Raw genomic sequence first — 26,406 nt, forward strand, 5'->3', positions numbered from 1 at the left:
AGTTTGAGTGGTCAAATGCCCGCCTCTGTCAAAAAGACTGCCTCTGTCAAAAAGACTGCCTCTGTCAAAAAGACTGCCTCTGTCAAATAGATCACCTAAATAGAGCAGCCTAATTCTTCACAAATGTTCTACCTATTTAACATGACATAATACAAGGCCACCATTTGTCGCCTAAGAGAGCTCACAGAAACATTAGTCGTTTCAATTTTTGTTGTTGTTGTTTATTTCACCTTTATTTAACCCGGAAGCTAGTTGAAGAACAAGAGAACAAGTTCTCATTTACAACTGTGACCTGGCCATGATAAAACACATGGAATAAACAAAACATAGAGTCAATAATACAGTAGAGAAAAAAAAGAAGTCTATACAGTGAGTGCAAATGAGGTAAGATAAGGGAGAAGGCAATAAATTGGCCATCTTGGCAAAGTAATTACAATATAGCAATTAAACACTGGAATGGTAGATGTGCAGAAGATGAATGTGCAAGAAGAGATACTGGGGTGCAAAGGCGCAAGATAAATAAATAAATACAGTATGGGGGTGAGGTAGGTAGATAGATGGGCTGTTTACAGATGGGCTATGTGCAGTGATCTGTGAGCTGCTCTGACAACTGGTGCTTAAAGCTGGTGAGGGAGATATGATTCTCCAAGCCTCAGTGATTTTTGTAGTTCGTTCCAGTCATTGACAGCAGAGAACCGGAAGGAAAGGCGACCAAAGGGGGAATTGGCTTTGGGGGTGACCAGTGAGATATACCTTCTGGAGTGTGTGCTACGAGTGGGTGCTGCTGTGGTGACCAGTGAGCTGAGATAAGGCGGGGCTTTACCGAGCACAAACTTGTAGATAACCTGTAGCCAGCGGGTTTAGCGATGATTATGAAGCGAGGGCCAACCAACGAGAGCGTACAGGTCGCAGTGGTGGGTAGTGTATGGGGATTTGGTAACAAAACGGATGGCACTGTGATGGACTGCATCCAATTTGTTGAGTAGAGTGTTGGAGGCTATTTTATAGATGACATCGCCGAAGTCGAGGATCGGTAGGATGGTCAGTTTTACGAGGGTATGTTTGGCGGCATGAGTGAAGGATGCTTTGTTACGATATAGGAAGCCGATTCTCGATTTAATTTTGGATTGGAGATGCTTAATGTGAGTTTGGAAAGGGAGTTTACAGTCTAACCAGACACCTAGGTATTTGTAGTTGTCCACATATTCTAAGTCAGAACCATCCTGAGTAGTGGGTGCGGGAAGCGATCGGTTGAAGAGCATGCATTTAGTTTAACTTGCATTTACGAGCAGTTGGAGGCCACAGAAGGAGAGTTGTATGGCATTGAAGCTCGCCTGGAGGTTAGTTAACACAGTGTCCAAAGAAGTGCCAGAAGTATACAGAATGGTGTCGTCTGCGTAGAGGTAAATCAGAGAATCACCAGCAGCAAGAGCAACATCATTGATGTATACAGAGAAGAGAGTTGAACCCTGTGGCAACAATTTTAGGGGCAACAATTTTGGCAGATCATTTTAGAAAGAGAGGGTCCAGATTGTCTAGCCCGGCTGATTTGTAGGGGTCCAGATTTTGCAGCTCTTTCAGAACATCAGCTATCTGGATTTGGGCGAAGGAGAAATGGTTGGGGCTTTGGCGGGTTGCTGTGGAGGGTGCTGGGCAGTTGACCGGGGTAGGGGTAGCCAGGTGGAAAGCATAGCCAGTCGTAGAGAAATGCTTATTGAAATTCTCAATTATAGTGGATTTATCGGTGGTAACAGTGTTTCCTAGCCTCAGAGCAGTGGGCAGCTGGGAGGAGGTGCTCTTATTCTCCATGGACTTTACAATGTCCCAGAACCTTTTTGGAGTTTGTACCACAGGAAGCAGATTTCTGTTTGAAAAAGCTAGCCAATGAGGCAGTGATCGCTGAGATCTTGATTGAAAACAGCAGAGGTGTATTTGGAGGTCGAGTTAGTTAGGATGATATCTATGAGGGTGCCCATGTTTACGGATTTGGGCTTGTACCTGGTAGGTTCATTGACAATTTGTGTGAGATTGGGGGCATCAAGTTTAGATTGTAGGATGGCCAGGGTGTTAAGCATGTCCCAGTTTAGGTAACCTGGTAGCAAGAGCTCAGAAGATCGATGGGGGGGCAATCAATTCACATATGGTGTCGAGGGTACACCTGGGGGCAGAGGGTGGTCTATGGCAAGCAGCAACAGTGAGACACTTGTTTCTGGAAAGGTGATTTTTAGCAAGCTAGCAGTTAGCAGACCGGGGCTAGCAAGCTAGCAGAAGGGACTTTTGGGGACGTTGCGATGGAAGTAAGTCTGTTTTTGCCTCTTCGTGCGGTGAAGTCGATAGATCAGTCCTGGATTAGTAGGGTTCCAAGTAGCTCTAGGTAGCTAGCAGGCCGTGCTAGCAGGCCGTCGCGCCTGAGGGGCCTGTTGGAGTCCTCGGGCAGATTTTGACAGTATTCCAGCCGTAGAGGATTGGCGGGGTTCAGTGCCCCTCACCACCTCCCCCAGCTGTCTGAGAGGGGCTACCTCCTCACCACCTCCCCCAGTTGTCTGAGAGGGGCTGCCTCCTCACCACCTCCCCCAGTTGTCTGAGAGGGGCTGCCTCCTCACCACCTCCCCCAGCTGTCTGAGAGGGGCTGCCTCCTCACCACCTCCCCCAGTTGTCTGAGAGGGGCTACCTCCTCACCACCTCCCCCAGTTGTCTGAGAGGGGCTACCTCCTCACCACCTCCCCCAGCTGTCTGAGAGGGGCTACCTCCTCACCACCTCCCCCAGTTGTCTGAGAGGGGCTACCTCCTCACCACCTCCCCCAGTTGTCTGAGAGGGGCTACCTCCTCACCACCTCCCCCAGCTGTCTGAGAGGGACTGCCTCCTCACCACCTCCCCCAGCTGTCTGAGAGGGACTGCCTCCTCACCACCACCCCCAGTTGTCTGAGAGGGGCTGCCTCCTCACCACCTCCCCCAGCTGTCTGAGAGGGACTGCCTCCTCACCACCTCCCCCAGCTGTCTGAGAGGGACTGCCTCCTCACCACCTCCCCCAGCTGTCTGAGAGGGACTGCCTCCTCACCACCTCCCCCAGCTGTCTGAGAGGGGCTGCCTCCTCACCACCTCCCCCAGCTGTCTGAGAGGGGCTGCCTCCTCACCACCTCCCCCAGCTGTCTGAAAGGGGCTACCTCCTCACCACCTCCCCCAGCTGTCTGAGAGGGGCTACCTCCTCACCACCTCCCCCAGCTGTCTGAGAGGGGCTACCTCCTCACCACCTCCCCCAGCTGTCTGAGAGGGACTGCCTCCTCACCACCTCCCCCAGCTGTCTGAGAGGGGCTACCTCCTCACCACCTCCCCCAGCTGTCTGAGAGGGACTGCCTCCTCACCACCTCCCCCAGCTGTCTGAGAGGGGCTGCATCATCAACACTTCCCCCAGCTGTCTGAGAGGGGCTGCATCATCAACACTTCCCCCAGTTGTCTGAGAGGGGCTGCCTCCTCACCACCTCCCCCAGCTGTCTGAGAGGGGCTGCCTCATCAACACTTCCCCCAGTTGTCTGAGAGGGGCTGCCTCCTCACCACATCCCCCAGCTGTCTGAGAGGGGCTGCCTCATCAACACTTCCCCCAGTTGTCTGAGAGGGGCTGCCTCCTCACCACCTCCCCCAGTTGTCTGAGAGGGGCTACCTCCTCACCACCTCCCCCAGTTGTCTGAGAGGGGCTACCTCCTCACCACCTCCCCCAGTTGTCTGAGAGGGGCTACCTCCTCACCACCTCCCCCAGCTGTCTGAGAGGGGCTGCCTCATCAACACTTCCCCCAGTTGTCTGAGAGGGGCTGCCTCCTCACCACCTCCCCCAGCTGTCTGAGAGGGGCTGCAAACTCAACATGCTCTGTGCCTCATTAAAAAGCTCTTGTGGATTAGGCTTATTTGGGCTTCACTTAAAAATGTTGACGACGTTTACCACCGCAGAGAACCTAAATCAGATTAAGTTTATGTGTTTTCCTTTGACTCCTAGTTTACTGTACACATACTATTTCAACATGAGTCAATTAGCAATTTGTTCAAATGATGAACAGATTATCTACAGTGAATTAGCTTTTACTGTGCCAACAACACACTTTGATGCACCATGTAGACCATGTAGGAGTGAGGTGAGAGCAGATCTTTAGATGGTATTTTGGGGAAAAATGAGAAAAAGGGCCGGCAATGGGAAGGGGGGCTGCTATGTTGACGGATCTTAATCCCTTTACACTTGTGTGTATAAGGTAGTAGTTTTGGAATTGTTAGCTAGATTACCCGTTGGTTATTACTGCATTGTCGGAACTAGAAGATTAACACCATGTGTAGTGAGGGACATTTCCAGGATTGACGAGGATGTAAACAGGCCAGTAGAGAGAAACATGGTCCATTAACATGGTCCAGGCTAGCAGAGAGGGACACCATGTGTCCAGGCCAGTAGAGAGGGACATGTCCACAAATCCACATAGAGAGGGACATGGTCCAGGCCGGTAGAGAGAAACATGGTTGGACATGGTCCAGGCCAGTAGAGAGGGATGTAAACATGGTCCAGGCCGGTAGAGAGGGACATGGTCCAGGGTCATGGTCCAGGCAGATGGTCCAGGCCAAGAGGGACATGGTCCAGGCCGGTAGAGAGGGACATGGTCCAGGCCAGTAGAGAGGGACATGGTCCAGGCCAGTAGAGAGAAACATGGTCCAGGCCAGTAGAGAGAAACATGGTCCAGGCCAGTAGAGAGAAACATGGTCCAGGCCAGTAGAGAGGGACATGGTCCAGGCCGGTAGAGAGGGACATGGTCCAGGCCGGTAGAGAGAAACATGGTCCAGGCCGGTAGAGAGGGACATGGTCCAGGCCAGTAGAGAGGGACATGGACATGGAAACATCCAGGCCAGTAGAGAGAAACATGGTCCAGTAGAAGGGACATGGTCCAGGCCGGTAGAGAGGACATGGTAGTAGAGGGACATGGTCCAGGCCAGTAGAGAGGACATGGTCCAGGAGTAGAGAGGGACATGGTCCAGGCCGGTAGAGAGGGACATGGTCCAGGCCGGTAGAGAGAAACAGAGAGGGACATGGTCCAGGCCAGTAGAGAGGGACATGGTCCAGGCCGGTAGAGAGGTGGGACACATGGTCCAGGCCAGGGTAGAGAGAAACATGGTCCAGGCCGGTCCAGGAGAGGGACATGGTCCAGGCCGGTAGAGAGGGACATGGTCCAGGCCGGTAGAGGGACATGGTCCAGGCCGGTAGAGAGGGACATGGTCCAGGCCAGTAGAGAGAAACATGGTCCAGGCCGGTAGAGAGGGACATGGTCCAGGCCGGTAGAGAGGACATGGTCCAGGCCGGTAGAGAGAAACATGGTCCAGGCCGGTAGAGAGGGACATGGTCCAGGCCAGTAGAGAGGGACATGGTCCAGGCCAGTAGAGAGGGACATGGTCCAGGCCGGTAGAGAGGACATGGTCCAGGCCGGTAGAGAGGGACATGGTCCAGGCCGGTAGAGAACATGGTCCAGGCTAGTAGAGAGAAACATGGTCCAGGCCAGTAGAGAGGGACATGGTCCAGGCCGGTAGAGAGGGACATGGTGGTAGAACATGGTCCAGGCCGGTAGGAGACATGGTGGAGAGAGGGACATGGTCCTGGCCCAGGCTGGTAGAACATGGTCCATAGGAGACATGGTCCAGAGGAGGGGGTCCTGGCCCAGGACATGGTCCAGGGTAGAACTCCATAGGAGACAGGTGGATGGTCCATGGGGGTCCAGGCCGGTAGAGAGGGACAGGTTGGTAGAACATGGTCCAGGCCAGTAGGAGACATGGTCCAGGAGGAGGGGGTCCTGGCCCAGGCTGGTAGAACATGGTCCATAGGAGACATGGTGGAGGAGGGACATGGTCCAGGAGATGGTGGAGAGAAACATGGTCCAGGCCAGGACATGGTGGTAGAACTCCAGGCCGGTAGGAGACAGGTGGAGGAGGGGGGTCCTGGCCCAGGCTGGTAGAACTATAGGAGACAGGTGGAGGAGGGGGGTCCTGGCCCAGGCTGGTAGAACTATAGGAGACAGGTGGAGGAGGGGGGTCCTGGCCCAGGCTGGTAGAACTATAGGAGACAGGTGGAGGAGGGGGGTCCTGGCCCAGGCTGGTAGAACTATAGGAGACAGGTGGAGGTTGGTAGAGGGGGTGGAGGAGGGGGTCCTGGCCCAGGCTGGTAGAACTATAGGAGACAGGTGGAGGAGGGGGGTCCTGGCCCAGGCTGGTAGAACTATAGGAGACAGGTGGAGGAGGGGGGTCCTGGCCCAGGCTGGTAGAACTATAGACAGGAACTGGCCCACAGGAGACAGGTGGAGGATGGGGGTCCTGGCCCAGGCTGGTAGAACTATAGGAGACAGGTGGAGGAGGGGGTCCTGGCCCAGGCTGGTAGAACTATAGGAGACAGGTGGAGGAGGGGGGTCCTGGCCCAGGCTGGTAGAACTATAGGAGACAGGTGGAGGAGGGGGGTCCTGGCCCAGGCTGGTAGAACTATAGGAGACAGGTGGAGGAGGGGGGTCCTGGCCCAGGCTGGTAGAACTATAGGAGACAGGTGGAGGAGGGGGTCCTGGCCCAGGCAGGTGGAGGAGGGGGTCCTGGCCCAGAACTATAGGAGACAGGTGGAGGAGGGGGGTCCTGGCCCAGGCTGGTAGAACTATAGGAGACAGGTGGAGGAGGGGGGTCCTGGCCCAGGCTGGTAGAACTATAGGAGACAGGTGGAGGAGGGGGGTCCTGGCCCAGGCTGGTAGAACTATACATGCCCATAGAAACTCACCCACTATCCGTAAGTAATTCAGTGGAAACAGAAGAAGTGATTGACACTAGACTATCAAATATTAAAGCTGTTGTGTCTCATCAGCTACCATGCTGTCAGATCTAGCCAAACAAATAAAAACATTGGTATTCATTTCAGCTGTGATCTAATAAGGATCATATAATCAAATCCTGACCTGAAAATGGATCCCATAATTCAGTTTGTGCTAAATTGCATTTTATCACCCTGGTGGTGTTTCTAGAAAACCAAAAGCTTCATCCCTCAATAATTTAACAAAGGATCCCATCATACAAACAATTCAAGATGCATATTAAATGTGTAAATGCATGAATATTTCTCTTCATAAAAGTTAAGTGATGTAAATGTCCGCTGTGTTGTATTTAAATGATGGTAAGACGGCTGTGTTTTGAGAGAACATACAGCTACATGGTCCCTGATCTTTCATCTTTCAAAGAGGGTTTGGAAGGAGCACCTGTTTGTGTATCAGACTGATGTAATCATAATCTCCAGACTAGAACGGTGTGAAGTCTGACACACAGTCAGCCGGTCAGTCAGCCAGTCAGTCAGCCAGTCAGTCAGCCAGTCAGTCAGTCAGCCAGTCAGTCAGCCAGTCAGTCAGCCAGTCAGTCAGCCAGTCAATCAGCCAGTCAGTCAGCCAGTCAGTCAGTCAGCCAGTCAATCAGCCAGTCAGTCAGCCAGCCAGTCAATCAGCCAGTCAATCAGCCAGTCAGTCAGCCAGCCAGCCAGTCAGTCAATCCATCAACGATGCACATGTTAATAACATTAACCATCATGCACCACAGTTCAGTCTAAATACTCTGATAATGATTCTCATCATGATGATCAAAGTTAATCAGCAAGACCACTGTGACCACTTTTATTGATCATATTTCAGCAGCTCCTTTATACTTTCTGCGAGATTCATTGATGATTGAGCCGATGAGCTAATATGACTCTGAGAAACTAATTTGTGCTGTTAGAAAGCTTTTGATCACAGCAGCAGTCTGAATGGATCCATCAGGCGGCCTCTTCCTGTTCCTTCCTGGCTCAGTCAGCACTCTGCTGGAGCACTCAGTGACATCATCAGTAAGTGACTGACCAGCAGGAAGTATGACAGGGCGTCATCACATCGACCCAATATGCAGCCCTGACTCAAACAGACAGGCCATGAGGAAAGCCAAGGGTTGGAGGGTCCAGTGGGGTTGAAACTGGTTGCCACAGATTTCAGAAGACCGGGTGGAAAGGGAGGAATTAGTAGTGATGACAGTACCAGTAGGATGATGACCCCTCCATAAAACTGTGTGTCTAATGAGACCCCGTTCATGCTCTGAGGTGCCATAAGTGGTTTACATCCAGAGGCCCAGGGTTAGGGATGAGCTCAGTCACACACACTGCCAGGAAACCATGTGAACACTAGAGGACTAGAGGATGACATCATGTGTGTATGGAAGTACTGTGCTTTCTCTCCCTCGAAGATACTTATCATCACATCTGGTGAATCACAGCTGCACCCCGCACCACATGTATGTGTGTGTGTGTATGTTTGTGTTTGTGTGTATGTGTGCGTGTGTGTGTGTTATTGCACTTTGCAAGGTGATATCAGTCAGTGCCTGTGCAGTCAGTGTGGCAGAGGGCTTTGTCTCTCTCAATGCCAGTTGAGTATGAGGCAGACCTACAGCCAGACCAGAGCCTGGCACACCCCTCTGACCGACTGCAGGAGATAAAGAGTTACAATTGTTTCAGGGGCTTTTCATGCTGGTTACACTGTATGAAAACAAAGATGGTGTGAAAGCTGAGGGTGTTGTAGAGACTGTGTAGGCATGTGGGCTCTGAACATTGTCACCATATTTATTGTATGGCGTGTATGAAATTGGAGGGGTGGGTGGGTATGGAGGAAGGGACGGTGTGAGGTCAGTGGGTGGGTATGGAGGAAGGGACGGTGTGAGGTTAGTGGGTGGGTATGGAGGAAGGGACGGTGTGAGGTCAGTGGGTGGGTATGGAGGAAGGGACGGTGTGAGGTCAGTGGGTGGGTATGGAGGAAGGGACAGTGTGAGGTTAGTGGGTGTGTATGGAGGAAGGGACGGTGTGAGGTCAGTGGGTGGGTATGGAGGAAGGGACAGTGTGAGGTTAGTGGGTGGGTATGGAGGAAGGGACAGTGTGAGGTCAGTGGGTGGGTATGGATGAAGGGACGGTGTGAGGTCAGTGGGTGGGTATGGAGGAAGGGACAGTGTGAGGTTAGTGGGTGTGTATGGAGGAAGGGACGGTGTGAGGTCAGTGGGTGGGTATGGAGGAAGGGACGGTGTGAGGGTGGGTGGGTATGGAGGAAGGGACGGTGTGAGGTCAGTGGGTGGGTATGGACGAAGGGACGGTGGGAGGTCAGTGGGTGGGTATGGAGGAAGGGACGGTGGAAGGTTAGGGCGGTTCAAACAAAAATACATGACCTGGATTTCCTTTATCTGCTCTCCCATCACTATGGTTACCACAGCCAGTTACCTTTTGTGCAGAGTAACAAGTAGCCTGTTCTCTTTACCCCATTTTCTAATGAAGAGGTTTGGAGAGGGATGACAGCACACGCTGCCTGCTCACAGGGGGACCGGAGGGGCATCAAAAGAGAAAGTCCATTAGGATGTCGCCTCAGACTGAAACCCCCTCCGCTCCTCTGCCCTGCTGGCAGTTTGACAGTACTATGTAGACAGAGTGGCATTAGTCTGTTATTTCACCCACTGAATGTCAGACTCACTGAAAGCCTCTAATTTAGACACTGTTTAGGAAAATGGTTCGGGCGGAGGGAGCACACAGCCTTTAGAGAAAAAATAGGAGTTCAGACAGAGGCTTGCTAGGAGTTCAGACAGAGGCTTGCTAGGAGTTCAGAGCCTATTGTTTTGTGTCCTGTAGTTTTTAGTGAATAATAGAAGAGGAGCAAAGCTCTTACATACTTACAATGCCTTCAGAAAGTATTCAGACCCCTTGACTTTTTCCACATTTGGTTACATTACAGCCTTATTCTAAAATTGATTAAATACAAAATATCATCATTAGTCTACACAAAATTCCCCATAATGACAAAGCGAAAACAGACTTTAAAACATTTTTGCAAATGTATTAAAATAAAAAACAGAAACACCTTACTTACATAAGTATTCAGACCCTTTGCTATCAGACTACAAATTGAGCTCAGGTGCATCCTGTTTTCATTGGTTATCATTGAGACGTTTCGACAACTTGATTGGAGTCCACCTCTGGTAAATTCAATTGATTGGACATGATTTAGAAAGGCACACACCTGTCTATATAAGGCCCCACAGTTGACAGTGCATGTCAGAGTAAAAACCAAGCCAATAGGTCGAAAGAATTATCTGTAGAGCTCCGAGACAGGATTCTGTCGAGGCACAGATCTGGGAAAGGGTACCAAAACCTTTCTGCAGCATTGAATGGTCCCCAAGAACACAGTGGCCTCCATAATTCTTAAATGGAAGAAGTTTGGAACACCAAAGACTCTTCCTAGAGCTGGCCGCCCGGCCAAACTGATCAATCGGGGGAGAAGAGCCATGGTCAGGGAGGTGACCAAGACCCGATGGTCACTCTGACAGAGCTCCAGAGTTTCTCTGTAGAGATGGGAGAATCTTCCAGAAGGACAACCATTTTTGCAGCACTCCACCAATCAGGCCTTTATGGTACAGTGGCCAGACAAAAGCTGCTCCTCAGTAAAATTCACATGACAGCCCGCTTGGAGTTTGCCAAAAGGCACCAAAAGACTCTCAGACCATAAGAAACAAGATTCTCTGGTCTGATGAAATCAATATTGAACTCTTTGGCCTGAATGCCAAGCATCACGTCTGAAGGAAACCTGGCATGGTGTTGGTAGCGTCATGCTGTGGGGAAGTTTTTCAGAGGCACAGACTGAGAGTCTCGTCAGGATCAAGGGAAAGATGAACGGAGCAAAGTACAGAGAGATCCTTGATTGATGAAAACCTGCTCCAGAACACTCAGGACCTCAGACTGGGGCCAAGGTTCACCTTCCAACAGGACAACGACCCTAAGCACACAGCAAATACAACGCAGGAGTGGCTTCGTGACAAGTCTCTGAATGTCCTTGAGTGGCCCAGCCAGAGCCCAGACTTGAATCCGATCAAACATCTCTGGAGAGACCTTAAAATAGCTGTGCAGCGACGCCCCCCATTGAACCTGACAGACCTTAAGAGGATCATACACTTAACCCTGATTTGGGCCAGGTGCACCGCACAACTATGGCTGACCCTGTAAAACAACACATTTCAATGTACCTATTCAGTGACCATAAAAATGTGTTTTATTATGCTGCCTTGATGTCAAATATGAACACTCTCCTAATATCCTAAAAACACAGAAAGGGAATATGAAAGCATATCTTATTCCGTGGGTCAGACAAAGGGGCAGTGGTAGTTGACCATGACACTACTAGAAATACTAATCAAAAGAAACCTGGATCTTGCCTGGGTACCCGTTTGTTTGTGACAACATTCCACTCTTTTCCACTACTTGTCATGCACTTTGTGACAACTGCTGATGTAAAAATGGATTTATAAAATATTCATTGATTGATGCCAAACATACTGTATGACACAGAGTACAAGGAGTGTATGCTAAGACAAAACAGGTCTGGATTTCAGGCTAACCTGGATCATGTTAGTTCACAAATATTGGAGGAATGAAATAACATCTAAAACTGTGGGATTTTGTGTGCAGAAGGCAGCTGGAGCCAACACAACACAGCCTCTCCTCCACTTGAGATGCCAGACAAAACAGTACCATGTTATTATGGTGGCACAGGGCTGGCACCCTATTGTCAGCATGCGCCCACGTGCCTCCCTAATCTCAAGTTTCCATGGAAACATTTTGGGGAGATGTTGTTATGCTGCCGTTATCAGCTGTATTATGGTATATAATCTGTGTCATATTCACTCTAAACTTCAAATGGATTCAAATAACTATTTTTATGATGAAAATAGGATCTGTGATTTAAAAAGTGTATAGTCATTAGATGACCCAGTTCAGGGATTACACAACAAATGCAACCCTCACTCACCCAGCAGGCGACAACTAGCTTAGCGGAAAGGAGAAAGGGTATTCCTACTGAGTGGAACAAAAATTAACTGGCGGAGCATGAAGGCTTTGCCGCAAAACAATCTATATTGTGTGGATAGTGGATACTCACTTTGTCATTCCTCTTTGATCAATACCTGTGCCCTCAAAGTATCAGTGAGGACTCTCTGTTTGACATGAAATGAAACACAAAAAGTGGACACTGGACAAAAAAACATCACAGGTGAGTTCAAACTGACCTCACAGATCAAACAGGCAAGGACTCAGGACTCCACCCAGCCACGCCTTGCCTCTGACCTCTACACAATAAAATGGTTTCACATGAAGGAGAAGATCAAAGATTGACAAATAAACTCTCTAGAAGAAGCTCAAGGCTCTTTGTAACAGAGGGTCAAAAGAGAAGGGCACCCATTGTTTAGGGACATTATCTCTCTCAACCAGTGCTCTCAATCCCAGAAACACCAAAGGAGAGACATTTACCACTATCCGTTTTATCTTGACATATCTAAAGCAAAATTATCCATCATATGAGGATCAATAGCTGTAGCCCAATAGAAATGCTTGATTTTTACCACAGACAAGAGTTCTAGTAGTTAGATACAGCATATGATCACAAGGGCCAAGCATCACTTGCGATGTGCTAACTGTGAGACTGAAGTTCCACCTTGTGGACAATCTAAAAACTGCACTCGCCTTTTTCTTCCTTTCTTCCTTCCTTACGGTCAGAAGGACAAAAGGACAAACATGATCCGTTGAATCCCTTAATAAACTGCTCCAAGATAATATTAGGTACAACATAAATAATAAGAAAAAATATATATTGTCACAGACACCGGATAGGTGCAGTGAAATGTGTTGTTTTACAGAGTCAGCCATAGCAGTACGTCGCCTCTGGATCAAATTAGGGTTAAGTATTTTGGCCCTTTTATTCTGTGATCACTTGTCAGCAATTAGGTAGTGTGGGCTAATGAGTTGACCTTTTAAACCAGGATGTAATCTATGAGTGATTATAGGCTATCTTTTGAGTCTTGGTGAATCTTCGAAGACGGTGATTATTATTGCCAGAGCCTGTCAGATAAGCTGTTCTAGTGCCCCCTGGTGTGAAGGCTCATAACCACACTCCATATTAGCCTCTGGAGGCCCCACTGAAATATAATGAGTGGTGTAGCCTAAAGAGCAGGCGAAATCTGTGTGGACTAAAAAGCGTTGCTGCACTAACCTAAAACCTGGTGCTATGCACGGTGCATTCGGAAAGTATTCAAATCACTTCACTTTTTCCTATTTTGTTACATTACAGCCTTAGTCTAAAATTGATTAAATTGTTTCCCCCCCTCATCAATCTACACACAATAGCACATAATGACAAAGCAAAAAAACATTTTTTCAGAAATACTTGCACATAAGTATATCACATAATTATTCAGACCCTTCACTCAGTGCTTTGATGAAGCACATTTGGCAGCGATAACAGCCTTGAGTCTTCTTGGGTATGACGCTACAAGCTTTGCACACCTGTATTTGGGGAATTTCTCCCATTCTTTTCTGCAGATCCTCTCAAGCTCTGTCAGGTTGGATGGGGAGCGTCGCTGCACAGCTATTTTCAGGTCTCTTCAGACATGTTCGACCGGGTTCAAGTCTGGGCTCTGGCTGGGCCATTCAAGGACTTGTCCCGAAGCCACTCTGGCATTGGCATGACTGATTGCTTAGGGTCATTGTCCTATTGGGAGGTGAACCTTCACCCCAGTCTGAGGTCCTGAGTGCTCTGGAGCAGGTTTTCATCAAGGATCTCCCTATACTTTACTCCATTCATCTCGAACCTAACTAGTGTCCGAGTCCCTGCCACTGAAAAACATCCCCACAGCATGATGCTGACACCACCTTGATGGTGATGGTTCAATCTTTGTTTCATTAGACCAGAGAATCATGTTTCTCATGGTCTGAGAGTCCTTTAGGTGACTTTTGGCAAACTCTAAGTGAGCTGTCATGTGCCTTTTACTCAGGAGTGGCTTCAGTCTAGCTACTCTACCATAAAGGCCTGATTGGTTGAGCGCTGCAGAGATGGTTGTCCTTCTGGAAAGTTCTCCCATCTTCACAGAGGAACTCTGGAGCTCTGTCAGAGTGACTATCAGGTTCTTGGTCACCTCCCTGACCAAGGCACTTCTCCCCCGATTGCTCAGTTTGACCGGGCGGCCAGCTCTAAAACGAGAATGGGTGGTTCCAAACTTCTTCCATTTGTAAGTCGCTCTGGATAAGAGCGTCTGCTAAATGACTTAAATGTAAATGTAAGAATGATGGAGGCCACTGTGTTGAGGCCACACACTTCAATGCTGCATACATTTTTCGGTACCCTTCCCAAGATCTGAGCCTCAACACAATCCTGTCTTGGAGCTCTACGGACAATTCCTTTGACCTCATGGCTTGGCTTTTGCTCTGACATGCACTGTCAACTGTGGGACCTTACATAGACAGGTGTGTGCCTTTCCAAATCATGTACAACCAAATGTATTTACCACAGGTGGACTCCAATCAAGTTGTAGAAACATCTCAAGGATGATGAATGGAAATAGGATGCACCTGAGCTCAATTTCGAAGTCTCATAGCAAAGGGTCTGGATACCTGTTTTCACTTTGTCGTTATGGGTTATTGTGTGTAGATTGATGAAGATTCTTTTTAATTTCATACATTTTAGAATGAGGCTGTAATGTAACAAAATGTGGAAAAAGTCAGTCGGTCTGAATACTTCCCGAATGCACTGTATATGCCCAAGCCTTTCACAGCAACAACTGTCAAGGCAGGTCCCCCTGAGAATACCTGGCAGCAGCCATCACTTATTTGACTGAATATGACCAAATTACTTGAATGAATTTAGGCTCCTGGAATGCTCAGGGGTTTCATTCCCCTCTATTAATCTGGGAACTTGGTGTCATGTCCTAACAGTCCTCAGATTTGCTCACTAGACCTTGCTACCTGCTCTGGCACAAGGTGATGACGTAAGCATCTCTCTAGGGCCAGAGAGCAAGCAATTATGGGGAGATGAAAGGGGAAATGGAGCAGCAATTAAAGCCATCTGAGTCAATAGAGGGGGAGAGGTGGACTGTTCCTCCATCCCTGCAGAACAGACACAGTGAGTCCGACTGGGAGGCTGTGGTACTACATGGGTCCTGAGCATCAGGTGTGTCAGGTAAAACACTGATTTCAAAATGCCTAAAATCAAGGAAGACATGTACAGTCCTGCTGATCATTTAATCAAAGTAGTAGCATCAGTCACATGAGTGAATTGAGAGGTGTGCACCAAAAGCAGGAAAGTCCTTACAATGCAATGACACAACATGAGAGATAAAAGTGCCAATGGTGGTCATAGAAAGATACATAGGACACACAAAGACATTGATACGGATGCAGAATAATGCATTATATTACACAGATACCAACAGTACAATCCAGAAAGCAGACACATTGCGTTAAAAAAAAAGAGTCTGAATTGTATAAATATGGTCCATGTTACATTCATCCTGTTATGCTAACATAGATGAGCCAACGCCTCAGACTGGTTGGGCAGATCTCCAACGGTGTTCTAGCCTGCCTGGAGTCTGCCCCTTAGTGGTCATGTTAGTCAAGCTGTCATGTCAGGTGACTGACCCTTCACTGCTGTGGCTCCTGTTATGCAAAAGATGCTACAGGTGAGGTTGGAGGGGGGCTCTCACCACAAGAGGGCAACTCACTCTCTGCCTCAATTAGCTTTCATGTACTGGAGAGTAGTGAGGCTTGTCCATTATCTTCCCGCCACCACAGCTCAGGCACCAGATCTTAGAATAATACAGGAATATTTTAATGTTAATTTCCTGCGGGAGCTTTAATTAAGCATTTCATTAAAACATGATAAAAGAAAGTGTACTTGAAAAAGATGTGTCTAATCCCTGTATGCAAAACATCGTAGCAAGTTAACCCTGTAGGGAAAGCTACACAAGAAATAAGCAAATAAATGCTCTCTGATCTGATTCATTGGGTGAAATAATGGCTCTGTAATACCAATGTTACAGAAACAATATGCAGGTGTTAAATGTGGAGATATTACATGTCAAAAGAATCACAACTGATATCAACACGACAAGCATGGCACTATTTTCCGACATCAACATGTTCCACTCCTTCAATGATCCAGAATTTGTTGACAACTCTGTTTTGTTAGCACTTGCCATGTTGCCTTCTACTACTGAGTAAGGTGAGATAAACTGTACAATACCACTATCTGTTTATCAAAAAAGAAACCCAGTTTATAAGACAGGTCCACAGAAAATAAGATCACGTTTTCCTTATGTTTATATTTTCTAAACATTGTTAGAACGTTTTCAGTCAAGCATAATAAAAATGATCTGCCACAAAAGAAATGGGTAAAACAACAGGTGTAAATATTTATAGCATATAAATCACAAAACAATTTATTAGACTAGTAATTTATACTATAGTTTGATCAGCACAAAGGTGATGAGAGAGGCAAGACGATGCGTCCGAGTGGGCTCCGGTCATCCGAAACAGCTACACGGCGGCCAGTTCAACATCTGGAAACATTTCCATATGACCTGCATTCTCCATATCTGTGGTCAAAGGAGCAATTTTGTGTTTCATTCGGTAAAGCATTACGATCAACATGACAAGCAAAAATAAGAACAAATGTACAAAAAGTCCAACGTATGTCGATAAACTTGGTAGCGTTGGGTCTTGACGTTCTATTTGCGCGACAGTTGTTGTCCAGATGTGCTCCTCGCTGGAGTTGAATACAATTTTGGAAAAACCATCACGTCTTGGAGTAAAAAAGTTCCTCCAGATTATTTGGTGATTCATCCTGGTGAATATTACAATGGTGTCATCAAGCTGTTGACTGCGGGTTTCACGTGAACGAATGGTTTATGTCCAGTCGCGCAATGCCCAATGTATATCCCAATTACATTTGAATGTGCAATCGTCGACATAATTCAAAAGGTTTGGTGAATGAAGACCGTTGGCCAGTCCGAGGACAGGTTTCTAGGATACACGGTGACGGTAGTAGACGTTAAGGTGTACATATAAACACACGGGCGCGCGGATTTCTGTCACGCCTGTGAGTGCGCTCTTCGCGTGTTCTCGGTAGGATTAAGTCGCCCATATAATGAGAGCAATTGCATGACACAAAGCTTACGAGGAGACCGCTGTTTATTTGAATGGATTTAAAATGGACTTCTAATATACTGTAGCGACCCGCATAGTCAGGTCATTACAATACTTTACATTTAAAATAGATACATTGTCTATGCTTTTTGCGCACTGTCGTGACCGCGTTTATCTTTGCCTCCTCCCAGTGACATTTAAAAAAATTAATGAACGGATGGGTTTTGTGTCATAAAAATAGAAGCAGTGACCTTGCATCCTCTTAAAAATACCCTGAACGTCGAACCATTGACTGAAGGCATTGGTTGGGAGGCTGGAGCACAACGGTTAAGACATTCATTTATGGTTTTATTCTTCAGAAATTACTATCATGTTTCATGCTCAGTATTTTTATTTTATTTATCTATATTATGTTTGTGGCGATGGGTGGGGGTCATGTTATTTGGTTACTGTAAATAAACTATCCGTAATTGAAACAATAACAAAGCGTATTCATTGCCTCAGTTTTTTTTAAAGTTTTTTTTTTAAAGCTGATGGATGGGGCTGGAGAAATGTAACCAGTCTTAAATTCATCGGCAGAGGTATGGTTGCAAGGACTGACCATTCATGATATCACATTATAGTTTTAACCACGGTATGAGGCTATATACAGTGTTGGTTTACATTACATTATATAAACAAGCTAATATTTCGGGTTCTGATGGGGTAGGACAGCTGAACTAAGCTCATGAGGCATTTATAAGTTATATTCTTATGATTATTCTAAACGGGGAAAACATGGATGGGGAGGTGGAGGTGGAGAGGGATGGGTTTAGTTTAGGAGAGACAAGGTACATTTAGCTGTACTACAATGTAATTGTATTTATTTTTGCGACTTGCAAACCTGCTGTAAAATGAACAATAGATCTGTATAGATAGGGAGGAGATGTCAAGTCAATATTTCTTGTTTGTTACTATAGCTAAGATTCAATGGTGGTTATTGGTGAGAGTGGAGAGGGGCTCTATCCGGGGGATAGGGTGACTGGGAGGGTATCAGACATTTCTCTGAGGTGAGTGTGGGGCCTCCACTCATCTCACTTCAGTCTCTAGGTGGTCCTACACTCCAAGTTTCTTAAATATTGCCTCAAAGTACATAGAAGTACTGTAGCGACCCGCACAGACAGCTGTGTGTTATGTGTTAGGCTAGTAGATGGTTGTGTTGTACTTACCAGTACCCAGTGTTCGCGGGGTCCGACATGCCAATCAACCTGCTATCTGCCAATCACGGGAATGCCTGGAATGTTTTGATGCCGGGCATCCTGGCGGTTGGCGGAGTGGCGTGGAGGGGGGTTGGGCAGGGGGAGCAAAGACCAGGTTTGGCCATTGTTCTTTCTCTTATGTCTGGGCTTCACAAGAGAAGCTCACGGTTGGCTTGTGGGCTACTGCCAAACAGTAGCCTGTGTAAAGTTGGATTAATAAACATTAAATAATGTTATTCAAGTATGACAAGCTAGCTACTTATATTGCCAGGGTACTTGATATATTTGCACGTTGATAAGATAGCTAGTTAATGGCCGTGATGTCTGTATAGTTAACTAGTTAGTAGCATGCCCACCACTAGCTAACTTCCATGATGTCTGTATAGTTAACTAGTGATGAGCATGCTACTAGTTAGTAAGTTTGCAGTGCATTTACTCGCCTCAGCGCTGTTTAACGTTTGCCTTTTTTGTGTAAGTTTTATATTAACCGAAATAGCTATGTAACATATTAGCTACCTAGCTTACAAAAAAATGCCTCGTCAGCAAACATTACAGTAGAACTGAACACATGTGCCCCTGCAAACTTAATGTTTGCCTGCTAGGCAAGCTACCCAGGAAGAGACCGGTAGGAACAATAGGTAGCGCGCTTGCTAACTACACGTAGCTATCTAACTACACCTGACCTTGCAGGAACCTTGTTGTTGTTCACATATTCACAACATACTGAAGGCAGCACTGCAAACATTGACCTTGTGCAGTAGTTATCTAGTCAATATCTAACAGCCAAACTAGCTAAGTGAAATAACTGTGCTGCTATTAAGATAGCTCTTCCAAGTCAGCTTGGATTTTGATGTTTGCATTGTTTTGCTAGCTAGCTAAAATCATTCGAGTTTTCTTTCTCCTGACAATTGTCTTCAAATAAAGATGCCCAGCCCTGTTTGAGCCCGCTCAGGTACAAAATACAGCTGAATGAAAATAGTCAATGTAGGTATTTTTTTAATATTCATTGAAATATTTTGGGTTGTCTTGACAGGTGTCTATTCCATTTGCACAACAGCATGTGACATTTATTGTCAATCAGTGTTTATTCCTAAGTGGACAGTATGATTTCACAGAAGTGTGATTGACTTGGAGTTACATTGTGTTGTTTAAGTGTTCCCTTTATTTTTTTGAGCAGTGTAGTTGAACACTTAAAGAGATTGTCAGCAGATTTAGTTTTCCTGCAGGAGTAGCTGGGTTGGAGAGGCCTATGCTGCCATCTACTGTAGTAACAGCAGGTGCTTTTAACCTCTACGGGATTGGTGCACCCCCCCCTCCTCATATTTTTAAGTGGGCGAACTTGCACAATTGGTGGCTGACTAAATACTTTTTTGCCCCACTGTACCCGACCAAAATCAATGCCCCCTTGCTAAAAGTATTTTCAGAATACTCAAATCTCAGGATATAATATTAACATGGGAAAAAAACAATGGCAATAGGTTTATTTGTATTTTTATTTATTAAATAACTCGTGATTTAAATCAATCCTTTAAGTGGACTACAAAAAAATATAAACTACTTAGATAAAATTATCCCATTGCTCAACAATATGAAAACAGATGTAATTAAATGGAACAATCTTCCAATAACAGAATAAACCCCTTCAGAATGGCTTCTAAAGTTTTTATATTTATTATTGGTAATACCAATTACACCGCTAAAGACATTGTTAAAAAAATATATACTTGGTCATAAGACTTTTTACGGGCAAATAAAACTCATAGAATGAAAAGGAATACTTGACATATTCCTAACTCAGAGGTGGTTTTAACCTTCCAGACCTGGAATTGTATCAACTCGCCACTTAGGGCCTTTACTTGCTACTTATAGAGGGCATGCAGTTGTGTTACAAATCACCTAGCAACCGCACCAGGTTCCATGTTGGAAGACCAGTAAGTCTGGTGGAAGTCCTCCAATCATCCACATGGCTAGCTGCATTTAGCTATCACCAGAATCTTCGGGAACATTCCCCATTATTTAGTTTTTCTAAGGACCCAGAAAACAAAGGCGGTGGGAGAACCTACAGTACATTAGGAAAGTATTCAGACCCCTCAACTTTTTCCACATTTTGTTACGTTACAGCCTTATTCTAAAATTGATTAAATATTTTTTCCCCCCACCATACCCAATACCTTTTTGCACAACCCCCCAGAAATATCACATTTCCATAAGTATTCAGACCCTTTACTCAGTACTTTGTTGAAGCACCTTTGGCAGCGATTACAGCTTTGAGTCTTTTTGGGTATGACACAACAAGCTTGGCACACCTGTATTTGGGGAGTTTCTCCCATTCTTCTCTGCAGATCCTCTCAAGCTCTGTCGGGAGTGTCACTGCCACAGCTATTTTCAGGCCTCTCCAGAAATGTTTGATTGGGTTCAAGTCCGGGCTCCTGCTGGGCACCTCAAGGACATTCAGAGACTTGTCCCGAAGCCACTCCTGTATTGCCTTGGTTGTGTGCTTAGGGTCGTTGTCCTGTTGGAAGGTGAACCTTGGCCCCAGTCTGAGGTCCTGAGTGCTCTGGAGCAGGTTTTCATCAATCAAGGATCTCTCTGTACTTTGCTCCGTTCATCTTTCCCTTGATCCCGACGAGACTCTCAGTCCGTGCCGCTGAAAAACTTCCCCACAGCATGACGCTACCAACACCATGCCAGGTTTCCTTCAGACGTGATGCTTGGCATTCAGGCCAAAGAGTTCAATATTGATTTCATCAGACCAGAGAATCTTGTTTATCATGGTCTGAGAGTCTTTTGGTACCTTTTGACAAACTCCAAGCGGGCTGTCATGTGAATTTTACTGAGGAGCGGCTTCTGTCTGGCCACTGTACCATAAAGGCCTGATTGGTGGAGTGCTGCAAAAATGGTTGTCCTGGATGATTCTCCCATCTCCATTCAGAGACTTGTCCCGAAGCCACTTCTGTATTTTCTTGGTTGTGTGCTTAGGGTCGTTGTCCTGTTGGAAGGTGAACCTTGGCCCAGTCTGAGGTCCTGAGCACTCTGGATCAAACTTTCATCATGGATCTCTCTGTACTTTGCTCCGTTTATCTTTCCCTCGATCTTGACTAATCTCCCAGTCCCTGCCGCTGAAAAACATCCCTACAGCTTGATGCTGCCACCACTACCAGAATCTTGAGCAGGTGGGTTTGGGCAGGGGTGATGTTGTTAATGTATGTGTGCATCTGTAATTTGTAATTTATGTGTTTGTTTTGTATTGTAAAAATGTCAATTAAGTAAATAACTCATTAAAAAATAAGTTATATTCTTCTAAAAATCATCAAAAGTAAAACATTGATGTAGAAACTAAGGACTAAGGACTCTAGCTTTAAATAGTCTATTAAAAATATATATTTGGCACACCTCCACCACATTCACCCCCTTCCCCTCATGGGAGGACAACCTCATTATTTATTTGTTTTTTAAAAACATGTTGCAAATTCATCACTTATGGAATATATAAAAACCAGAACACCAGGCACCAAATACTATCTAGTGTCCTCTCGATATATACTGTCCTCTTGAATCCCATTCCCATCCGCAACTCCTCCACCGCTTAACATTCCCCATCCCATGTACATACAACTGTATTAAAGTGAAGGTAGGTAGTCTATTAAAAATGTATTTACTAAAACAGACTTGGATAACTAGTTTTGATTGAAATCTAAATTGCATAAAATCATTTGTTGGACTCAGTCTGTAGTTAGCCTATGTTAGATCTATATTCAGACAAGGATAGGCTAACGTTACAGTGCTTGTGCTCTCTTCAAGCATACGGTGTTTGTGAGAACAATATTGGATAGGATTACCTTTTAACAGAGTTTGATGTCAATGTGTGGTCAATGTGTACAACAAAGTAGTATGCAGGAGGATGGGTGGGGAGGTTTGGAGACTTGACAACATTTAGTCTCAATTTGTCTCAACCTTATTACAGTCCATTCAATTGAAGAGGTAATGGACACATTGGAAAATATTTTATGGTAAAATAGCAAAAACGCTTGCACATCTGAGTCGGATTGTTGGAGGTGTGTGAGATAATTAAATTACATCTTTAGAGAAAAGCACTGACGAGGCTAACAAGCCCAAAACGTACAATAACACTGAAAATATAAAAAAAGAAGGTCCAAGTGTCTTCGACAGAGGGGATCAAGCTGATTCTATACCCATTTACAGAGGCCAGGTCATGAAGGAAGACTTGCTCATTAAAGATTTTTACCAAGTGTCTATGACAAATCAGGACAGGTTGTTTCACTGAGCAGCCATTACGAACACAAGCTGTAAAACAGTGATCACTAAGGTCATTACAGAAAACACCAGACAGATACTTATCAGGATTATTTGTGAGGATGACATCGAGGAAAGTAACCTTTTCTGGGTGTTTAGAGTAGAGGTCGACTGATTATGATTTTTCAACGCCGATACCCATTATTGGAGGACCAAAAAAAAAGCTGATACCGGTTAATCAGCCAATTTATTTATATATATATATATATATATATATATATATATATATATATATATATATTATTGACAATTACAACAATACTGAATGAACACTTATTTTAACTTAATATAATACATAAATCTATTTAGTCTCATAGAAATAATGAAACATGTTCAATTTGGTTTCAATAATGCAAAAACAGTGTTGGAGAAGAAAGTAAAAGTGCAATATGTGCCATGTAAAAAAAAGCTAACGTTTAAGTTCCTTGCTCAGAACATATGAAAGCTGTTGATTCCTTTTAACATGAGTCTTCAATATTCCCAGTTAAGACTTTAGGTTGTAGTTATTATAGGACTATTTCTCTCTATACCATTTGTATTTCATTAACCTTTGACTATTGGATGTTCTTATAGGCACTATAGTATTGCCAGCCTAATCTCGGGAGTTGATAGGCTTGAGGTCATAAACAGCATTGGCAAAGCAGGAAAGTGCTGTTTGAATGAATGCTTACGAGCCTGCTGCTGCCTACCACCGCTCAGTCAGACTGCTCTATCAAATCATAGACTTAATTATAATATAATAAAACACACAAATACGAGCCTAGGGTCATTAATATGGTCAAATCCGGAAACAATCCTTTCGAAAACAAAACATTTATTCTTTCAGTGAAATACAGAACTGTTTCGTATTTTATCGAGCAAGTGTCATCCGTAAGTCTAAACAACCTTCAATGTTATGTCATAATTATTTAAAATTCTGGCAAATTAATTACAGTCTTTGTTAGGAAGAAATGGTCTTCACACAGTTCGTAACGAGCCAGGCGGCCCAAACTGCTGCATATATCCTGACTGCTTGGACAGAACGCAAGAGAAGTGACACAATTTCCCTAATTAATATTGCCTGCTAACATGAATTTCTTTTAACTAAATAAGCAGGTTTAAAAAAATATATACTTGTGTATTGATTTTAAGAAAGGCATTGATGTTTATGGTTAGGTACATTGGAGCAACGACAGTGCTTTTTAGCGAATGTGCTTGTTAAAATCATCACCCGTTTGGAGAAGTAGGCTGTGATTCGATGATAAATTAACAGGCTCCGCATTGATTATTTCCAACGCAGGACAAGCTAGTTAAACTAGTAATATCATCGACCATGTGTAGTTAACTAGTGATTATGTTATGATTGTTTTTATACGATAAGTTTAATGCGAGCAAGCAATTTACCTTGGCTCCTTGCTGCACTCATAACAGGTGGTGAGCCTGCCACACAGTCTCCTCGTGGAGTGCAATGTAATCGGCCATAATCGGCATCCAAAAATGCAGATGACCGATTGTTATGAAACCTTGAAATCGGCCCCTAATTAATCGGCCATGCCGTTTAATCGGTCGACCTCTAGTTTAGAGTCATACCTTGTGGGATTGGTAATAATCGGAGGAATATTTAGGGTGTCCCATTGCTTTAGGACTTGGTCAGGTTGTTTAAGCATGTCCCAGTTTAGGTCACCTAGTAGGACGAATTCAGACTTAGTGTAAGGGGCTAGGAGAGCAGGGCAGGTAGGGTACAGGCCGGTGCAGACGGAGGACAATAACACCCAGAAACAGTCAACAAAGAGCAATTTGAAAGTTGAATGTTTATAACCAGCAAATCAAATAGTTTGGGGACAGACTTGGTGGAGACAACCGAGCACTGAAGGTGATCCTTGGTAAAGATTGCCACTCTCCCACCTTTAGAAGATCGGTCTTGCCGAAAAAGGTTATAAACAGAAAGGTTGACATCAGTATTCAAAACACTCTTCCTTAACCACGTCTCAGTAATGACCAACACATCTGGATCTGAGTTGTGAACCCACACTTTCAATTGATTCATTTTAGGTAATAAGCTCCTAGTGTTAACGTGCAGAAACCCGAGGCTTTTACAACAGCAGAAATCAGTGAAGCACATACCGGAGCAGAATTGGGGCTAGAAACAGTAGATGGGCACATTTCCAGATATCATCAGCAGTAATACAGTCAAGGCACGGCAGAGGACAGGGAGAGCTCTACGGTGCTGATTTATGACATCTGAATGTGCATCAGATGGCAACAAGATCATATGATACAGCAATTTCATCAGGTACCATGAGGTTGCCAAAATGTCACGTGTCCATTTATATCAGTACATTCGTAACAACCTAACCATGATGCAACTATTCTGTCAAATAAGCATCAGGTAGCAAATGATCAAATCAAGTTTTGTTGACCAAATTTGACACCCATTGCCCTCCATACAAAAATTCCTCACTTAGTGGGGTTATTGTCAAGGACACATTTTGGGCAGAACCTCTCGCTTCGCCTCTTTATCTCTGAAATAACCAAACCACAGATTATCCATTATATTGGCGAGATACTCCATTGGCAGCTCCAACAATAAATACATTTAAGGCAGTCTGGTAGAGCCAAGGCCAGGTGGGAGCATTCTAGCCAATGAGAGGGCAGATATGAGTGTGATAACAGACAACTCTGATATAACGTTTTTTCCCAGGATGTCACATGTCCTACTTATACCAGTACAGTTGTAACAACCTAAGCATTCCCGAAACTTGTATTCGAGCAAATAACCAATTACATTTTTTGTTAACCATTTTTGAACATGCACTCATTGTTAAGCGAGAAGACAGATTTTAGGCCCAGTTATCCCTCTCGCTTCGCCTTTTCCTCTCTGACCAAACAGAACATGCTCAGGTGAGCTAATGTATAGTCTGCAGTCCAAACACTTAAAAGACACCCTCGTCCACTTACCCTCGCCTTGGGGGAATCCGTTTTTAGTTGGCTTTGCGAGTGTACAATTATGTTCACTCCGGGGCCTGAAACTCCCCATTAATTCAAATCGCGGCTTTTGTACATCCGCTAAGACATACAAGTATAAGTAAAGACGAATGCAAATAAGTTAGAAATTGTACTACTAATGCACGACAGCACAAACACCTCTCTTAAAAGTGAATATGTTTTTGTTTGGTTATCATTTGGAAATTGTAGAAATAAAACATTTTCTTCAGCTAGTTCCAGCTAGGCAGGCTAACGTTAGCTAGAAAATGAATTAGCTAACTATCATACAGTAGGCGTATATTTATAATTGTATATTCATATAAGTAGACATGCACTCATTATTGACTGAAGCGCATATAAAGCACCCACACGTTACCTGTGGCGGAAAAAAAACAATCATGGCGGGATGAACGAGTGACGAATTTCCAACCAAAGGTGGTCAATTTGAAAAACATTCCTTCCTCCCTCGCCCCTTGCCCTGCAAGTGTATACTCGTCAGACGTCATGTTACGTCTTCAGAAGTGTCCACTTAATTTGAGGGGATAGCGTGTGTCTTTAAGTGTTTGGACAGCAACCATAGACTTTAAATCCAGCCTCTGACCAGGTGGTCGTTATGGGACGGTCATGTGACCTTGTTAGAGGTGTTAGGCGACCAACGACTGGCGGGATGGTCCAACGTGGGGAGGAATTAGGGATTTTGATTGGTTTCCAGTCCATGGTATCCAAAGCGTCTCCGTCTGTAATCTCGGTTAACCCAGAAGTAAAATCTTGAATAATTTGGTCAACTACACACATAATCTGCCCACGGGAGACTACTCCGTCTGTAATCAGTTTTATATTAATGGCTCGTATATTTCCATCCTTATCTCAACTGTAGTAGTGCAATG

General features: G+C 45.2%; 1 long non-coding RNA gene across 3 annotated transcripts; it reads right to left on the reverse strand.

Moving 5' to 3' along the window:
• Positions 1-15,087: 15,087 nt before the first annotated feature.
• Positions 15,088-26,155, reverse strand: LOC127930731 (uncharacterized). 3 transcript variants are annotated; one of them, XR_008139086.1, is made up of 2 exons: positions 25,896-26,155; positions 15,088-16,453 (listed from the first exon to the last, which is right to left on the reverse strand). It is a non-coding gene; the product is annotated as an uncharacterized LOC127930731 (long non-coding RNA). The 3 variants fall into 3 exon arrangements; XR_008139087.1 differs by lacking the exon at positions 25,896-26,155 and adding an exon at positions 25,493-25,806; XR_008139088.1 differs by lacking the exon at positions 25,896-26,155 and adding an exon at positions 18,212-18,630.
• Between the last annotated feature and the right edge of the window lie 251 nt (positions 26,156-26,406).

Source organism: Oncorhynchus keta, chromosome 6 (genome assembly GCF_023373465.1).
Source record: "Oncorhynchus keta strain PuntledgeMale-10-30-2019 chromosome 6, Oket_V2, whole genome shotgun sequence".
Lineage (NCBI taxonomy): Eukaryota > Metazoa > Chordata > Actinopteri > Salmoniformes > Salmonidae > Oncorhynchus > Oncorhynchus keta.